The sequence below is a fragment of the Oncorhynchus clarkii genome, chromosome 29, assembly GCF_045791955.1.
Source record: "Oncorhynchus clarkii lewisi isolate Uvic-CL-2024 chromosome 29, UVic_Ocla_1.0, whole genome shotgun sequence".
NCBI classification, from domain to species: Eukaryota; Metazoa; Chordata; class Actinopteri; order Salmoniformes; family Salmonidae; genus Oncorhynchus; species Oncorhynchus clarkii.
Genome location: NC_092175.1, coordinates 12,170,419 through 12,177,517, shown reverse-complemented (window position 1 = coordinate 12,177,517; position 7,099 = coordinate 12,170,419). Strand labels below are relative to the sequence as shown.

Sequence of the window (7,099 nt, the reverse complement as noted above, 5' to 3'; positions counted from 1 at the left end):
GTAGTTTAACGCTGGGCTGTAAAGTCTCCTGTTTAGGAGATCTACTTGGTTCTGTTTCTGACTGACATTTTTGCTTGTAAATCAATCTGTGGAAATCCGTAGATCCAAATGGCTTGCGTTGAGCGATAGCCCTGGTTCCCACGGACACAGAGCCTGCGTCCGTAGGATGTGAAATCTGAAACCACTTGATGCTGGGATGTCCCTCCTACCATTTCATTCGCTCTTCCGACTGTCCATCAACTCCTGGCTGAACCCTACGTCACAGCCACTGACAATCCTTACATCGTAGCGCAGCAGGAGAGAGTGGTTTCACCTCATTCAGAGATCAATCTATAAACAAAAAACACTTTCTGTTTGTCATAGATGGACTAGATTAATATGAAAGGTGAGTTCCTACCGAGTTCAGGAAGCCAAGCTAGAGCTATGTTTTGATCAAGAGAGACATTTAGAAAATATGCACATTTTCTCTAACACTAAACATACAAATATGTATTTTACAGTTATGTAATTGAATAATGATGTAATTAATTGTAGTGATGTTACGATTGATACCGGAGCTCCAAGGCATGTGTCGAAATCTCTAAGCAGCTAACTTCGAAGCAGTGTGCCAATACATGTATCACTTTATCAGAAGTACGTCGTCAATGACGTCCGAAGCTTTGTTTGATTGCATGCTTTTTATAACCGTGTGTTGCAAAATGCGAGATCACACTGATTTCAACGTGGTTCCATTGGTTTCTTTAATTCCAAAGCTGGTTTCAAACACCAACCTCTACTGGACAACGTACTTACAAATATAGTTAGGATTTTGTATATGTACTTTCACCTGACAGGTAGCTTAGCAGGTACAGGAGGGAACTCAGGGACGTGAGGATATGAGGTCAAATCTTGTCGAAGTCACACTATGGTATTCCAACTGTATATAGGCTATTAAAGCCAACAACTTACCATTGAGCCACGGAGTTCAAATGAAAACAGTGGAGAGAAAAAAAACGTCTATCTGATAATCGCACTCAGACGTCACTAATGTGCATTGTGAACCGATAATGAAGCGCAGGGTAATTAACCACTTTTCAGCACAATTTGGTGTAAGCTCCAAAGAGTTCAGAAAGCCTTGGTTTCCCATCACTAATTAATTGTTTATTAAAATATTTAACATGCCACAAAATGATGAACATGAATTACATTTACTCTCACCGGTGGCAAAATATACCTATCTGAAAGCCACAACCCTAATAGGCCAAGCCTCCTAAAAATAAACGAAGGATTACATTAAAAAGACCCATCCCTGGGTCAACCCCAATAAACCCCCAACCCCAACTGATGGTTAAATTAACCCATGTTTGGGTAATCCAAAGGTGTGGCCTATTGGGGGCGTGGCTTTCACCTATATATCCGTGAGAATAAATATGATTCATGTTCATTATTTTAAGTATGTATACTGCAAACTTCAAATTTCCTTCAATGTTTTTGCACATTACATATTTTAATATACAGTTGAAGTCGGAAGTTTACATACACCTTAGCCAAATACATTTAAACTCAGTTGTTCACAATTCTTGACATTTAATCCTAGTAAAGATTTCCAGTTTTAGGTCAGTTGGGATCACCACTTTATTTTAAGAATGTGAAATGTCCGAATAATAGTAGAGAGAATGATTTCTTTCAGCTTTTATTTCTTTCATCACATTCCCAGTGGGTCAGAAGTTTACATACACTCAATTTGGTAGCATTGCCTTGAAATTGTTTGACTTGGGCCAAACGTTTTGGGTAGCCTTCCACAAGCTTCCCACAATAAGTTGGGTGAATTTTGGCCCATTCCTCCTGACAGAGCTGGTGTAACTTAGATTTGTAGGCCTCCTTGCTCGTACACGCTTTTTCAGTTCTGCCCACAAATTCTCTATGGGATTGACAGAACGCGTCTCCTTCCTGAGCGGTATGACAGCTGCGTGGTCCCATGGTGTTTATACTTGCGTACTATTCTTTGTACAGATGAACGTGGTACCTTCGAAATTGCTCCCAAGAATGAACCAAACTTGTGGAAGTCTACAATTTTTTTCTGAGGTCTTGGCTGATTTCTTTTGATTTTCCCATGATGTCAAGCAAAGAGGCACTGAGTTTGAAGGTAGGCCTTGAAATACATCCACAGGTACACCTCCAACTGACTCATATGATATCAATTAGCCTATCAGAAGCTTCTAAAGCCATGACATCATTTTCTGTAATATTCCAAGCTGTTTAAAGGCACTGTCAACTTAGTGTATGTAAACTTCTGACCCACTGGAATTGTGATACAGAGAATTATAAATTAAATACTCTGTAAACAATTGTTGGAAAAATGACTTGTAGATGTCCGAACTGACTTGCCAAAACTATAGCTTGTTAACAAGAAATTTGTGGGGCGGTTGACAGACGAGTTTTAATGACTCCAACCTAAGTGTATATAAACTTCCGACTTCAACTGTACATTTAGAAACATTCTTATTTAAATATTGTAACAAAGCTGTAAATATTTCAACATAGGCACTTAAGGAACTCATATTCTTGACTTATTAAAGCAACAAAAAGTGTGAGGGTTCAACATTAACATGCATTTACAATATGACAGAACAGATTAACTGGAATGACATTTACTGTCACACCACTAGTACCCCACTAGCTTTAAGCACCAGCTGTCAAAGCAGCTCACAGATCACTGCACCTGTACCTAGCTCATCTGTAAATAGCCCATCCAATCTACCTCATCCCCATACTGTATTTATTTATTTATCTTGCTCCTTTGCACCCCAGTGTCTCTACTTGCACATTCATCTTCTGCACATTCTACCATTCCAGTGTTTAATTGCTATATTGTAATTTATTCACCACCATGGCCTATTTATTGCCTTACCTCTCTTATCCTACCTCATTTGCACATGCTGTACATAGATTTTTCTACTGTATTGTATGTTTGTTTACTCCATGTTTAACTCTGTTGTTGTCTATGTCGAACTGCTTCGCTTTATCTTGGCCCGGTCGCATTTGCAAATGAGAACTGTTCTCAACTGGCCTACCTGGTTAAATAAAGGTTAAATAAAGGTGAAATAAAAAATATATTTAAAAAATAGTATGCCACACCTCCAGTCTTCTGATCTGACCCGGTGGATAATAGCTCAATAACCCAGCATCAACAACCAATCTTAAAGAAAACAATGGGTTGTTTCTGACCCAACTGGCTAGGTCAAAACAACCCAATGTTTGCTCTGTACAATATTTACCCAAATTGGGTTGTTTTTAACCCAGCATTTTTTTAGAGGGGTTTAAGGCCTTGGATGCAGGACTTCCTGTTTGGCTTGACTGAATGGAAAACATGTCATCACTGTGGTAGTGGTGGAGAGATGCATGGAGCACAGGGAGAGGGGGTTTAAGTGTGTGTGTGTGTGTGTGTGTGTGTGTGTGTGTGTGTGTGTGTGTGTGTGTGTGTGTGCGTGTGTGCGTGTGTGCGTATGTGTGTTGTGGGGCTATATGAGGTTCCCAGAGACTCTTCCTCCTTTCTTCCTTTCTTCTTACTCATCCTCTCTTCTGTCTTATCTAAGCAACACACATTGTCATGACGTGTGCGTATGCAATAATTAGTGTGCAGGATGTGTGGTTTTATAACAATGTGTTATATGATTGAATAGGGATAATAGGTGTGCGTTTGCAACGTTGCACATATCTGTCTTCTCCACACATGCTCGTAAGCCTTACAGTACAAATCTCCACCGCATCCAGTCTAGCCTCATCATTCTAGTGTCCAGCATGTAGACAGACAGACAGACATACACTACATGGCAAAAAGTATGTGGACACCTGCTCGTTGAAAATCTCATTCAAAAATCATGGGCATTAATATGGAGTTGGTCCCCTCTTTGCTGCTATAACAGCCTCCACTCTTCTGGGAAGGCTTTCCACTAGATGTTGGAACATTGCTGCGGTGACTTGCTTCCATTCAGCCACAAGAGCATTATTGAGGTTGGGCACTGATGTTGGGCGATTAGGCCTGGCTCGCAGTCAGGATTCCAATTAATCCCAAAGGTGTTCAATGGGGTTGAGGTCAGGGCTCTGCGTAGGCCAGTCAAGTTCTTCCACACCGATCTCGACAAACCATTTCTGTATGAACCTCGCTTTGTGCACGGGGGCATTGTCATGTTGAAACAGGAAAGTGTCTTCCCCAAACTGTTGCCACAAAGTTGGAAGCACATAATCATCTACAATGTCATTGTATGCTGTAGCGTTAAGATTTCCCTTCACTGGAACTAAGTGGCCTAGCCCGAACCTTGAAAAACAGCCCCAGACCATTAATACTCCACCACCAAACTTTACAGTTGGCACTATGCATTGGGGCAGGTAGCGTTCTCCTGGCACCTGCCGAACACAGATTCGTCTGTCGGACTGCCAGATGATTTAGCGTGATTCATCACTCCAGAGAACGTGTTTCCAATGCTCCAGAGTCCAATGGCGGCAAGCTTTACACCACTCCAGCCGACGCTTGGCATTGTGCATGGTGATCTTAGGCTTGTGCATGGCTCCTCGGCCATGGAAACCCATTTCATGAAGCGCCAGACGAATAGTTATTGTGTTGGCGTTGCTTCCAGAGATTTGGCATCCTATGACGGTGCCACGTTGAAAATCACTGAGCTCTTCAATAAGGCCATTCTACTGCCAATGTTTGTCTGTGGAGATTGCATGACTCTGTGCTCGATTTTATAAACCTGTCAGTAACAGGTCTGGCTGAAATAGCCAAATCTACTAATTTAAAGGGGTGTTTACACACTTTTGGCCATGTAGTGTACTGTACATACATTTTGAAACCCCATTGCCCTATGTACACTACCGTAAAAAAATTGGGGTCACTTATTAATTTCCTTGTTTTCCATGAAAACATACATGAAATTAGTTGCAAAATTAATAGGAAATATAGTCAAGACGTTAACAAGGTTATAAATAATGATTTTTAATTGAATTAATAATTGTGTCCTTCAAACTTTGCTTTCGTGAAAGAATCCTCCATTTGCAGCAATTACAGCCTTGCAGACCTTTGGCATTCTAGTTGTCAATTTGTTGAGGTAATCTGAAGAGATTTCACCCGATGCTTCCTGAAGCACCTCACACAAGTTGGATTGGCTTGATGGGCACTTAATACGTACCATACGGTCAAACTGCTTCCACAACAGCTCAAAAGGGTTGAGATCTATCCAGTGACTGTGCTGGCCACTCCATTATAGACGGAATACCAGCTGACTGCTTCTTCCCTAAATAGTTGTTGCATAGTTTGGAGTTGTGCTTTGGGTCATTGTCCTGTTGTAGGAGGAAATAGGCTCCAATTAAGCGCCGTCCACAGGGTATGGCATGGCGTTGCAAAATGGAGTGATAGCCTTCCTTCTTCAAGATCCCTTTTACCCTGTACAAATCTCCCACTCTACAACCACCAAAGCACCCAAAGACCTTCATATTGCCTCCACCATCCTTGACAGATGGCGTCAAGCACTAATCTTTTCATTTTTTCTGCATCTCACTAATGTTCTTCTTTGTGACCTGAACACCTCAAACTTAGATTTGTCTGTCCATAACACTTTTTTCCAATCTTCCTCTGTCCAGTGTCTGTGTTCTTTTGCCCATCTTAATGTTTTATTTTTATTGGTCAGTCTGAGATATGGCTTTTTCTTTGCAACTCTGCCTAGGAGGCCAGCATCCCGGAGTCGCCTCTGCATTGTTGACATTGAGACTGTTTTGCGGGTAATATTGAATGAAGCTGCCAGTTGAGGACTTGTGAGGCGTCTGTTTCTCAAACTAGACACTCTAATGTACTTGTCCTCTTGCTCAGCTGTGCACCGGGGCCTCCCACTTCTCTTTCTATTCTGGTTAGAGCCAGTTTGCATTGTTCTGTGAAGGGAGTAGTACACGGCATTGTACGAGATCTTCAGTTTCTTGGCAATTTCTCGCATGGAATAGCCTTCATTTCTACAAACAAGAACTAATGAGGTTCAGAAGAAAGTTCTTTGTTTCTGTCCATTTTGAGCTTGTAATCGAACCCACAAATGCTGATGTTCCAGATACTCAACTAGTCAAAAAAAGGTATGTTTTATTGCTTCTTTAATCAGGACAACAGTTTTCAGTGCTAACATAATTGCAAAAGGGTTTTTAATGATCAATTAGCCTTTTAAAAGAATAAACTTGGATTAGCTAACACAACGTGCCATTGGAACACAGGAGTGATGGTTGCTGAAAAATGGCCTCTGTACGCCTATGTAGATATTCCATTTTAAAAAAATCTGCCATTTCCAGCTACAATAGTCATTTACAACATTAACAATGTCTACACTGTATTTATGATCAATTTGATGTTATTTTAATGGACAAAAAATGTTATTTTCTTTTAAAAAACAAGGACATTTCTAAGTGGCACCAAACTTTTGAACGATATATGTATGTAAATGCTATAATTACAAGACACATGACTTCCCACTTGCAATTTGCCAAAAGGCACCTAAAGGACTCTCAAACCATGAAGAACAAGATTCTCTGGTCTGTTGAAACCAACATTTAACTCTTTGGCCTGAATATCAAGCGCTACATCTGGAGGAAACCTGGCCCCATCCCTACTGTGGTGAAGCATGGTGGTGGCAGCATCATATTGTGGGGATATTTTTCAGAAACAGAGACTGGGAGACTAGTCAGGATGAAGGGAAAGATTAAATGAGCAAAGTACAGAGAGATACTTGATGAAAACCTGCTCCAGAGCACTCAGGACCTCAGACTGGGGCGAAGGTTCACCTTCCAACAGGAAAACGACCCTAAGCACACAGCCAAGACAACGCAGGAGTGGCTTCAGGACAAGTTTCTGAATGTCCTTGAGTGGCCCAGAGGTGCTTCAACAAAGTACTGTGCAAAGGGTCTGAATACTTATGTAAATATAATATTTCCATTTTTTTTTTAAGAAATTTGCCAACAAAACCTTAAAACATGGTTTTGCTCTGTCATTATGGGCTATTGTGTGTAGATTAATGAGGGGGGAACTATTTAATAAATTTTAGAATAAGGCTGTAACATAGCAAAATGTGGAAAAAGTCAAGGGGTC

The 7,099-nt window shown here is 40.9% G+C and overlaps 1 protein-coding gene across 1 annotated transcript in view; it reads left to right on the top strand.

Annotated features, from left to right (window-relative positions):
- Positions 1 to 267: 267 nt before the first annotated feature.
- The window catches only part of LOC139387831 (epidermal growth factor-like protein 7), a 43,388-nt gene continuing 36,556 nt past the window's right edge, over positions 268 to 7,099 (top strand). The window contains exon 1 of the mRNA XM_071134089.1: positions 268 to 385. The gene's annotated coding sequence lies outside the window, so the exon portion shown is untranslated. The remainder of the gene's footprint in view (positions 386 to 7,099) is intronic.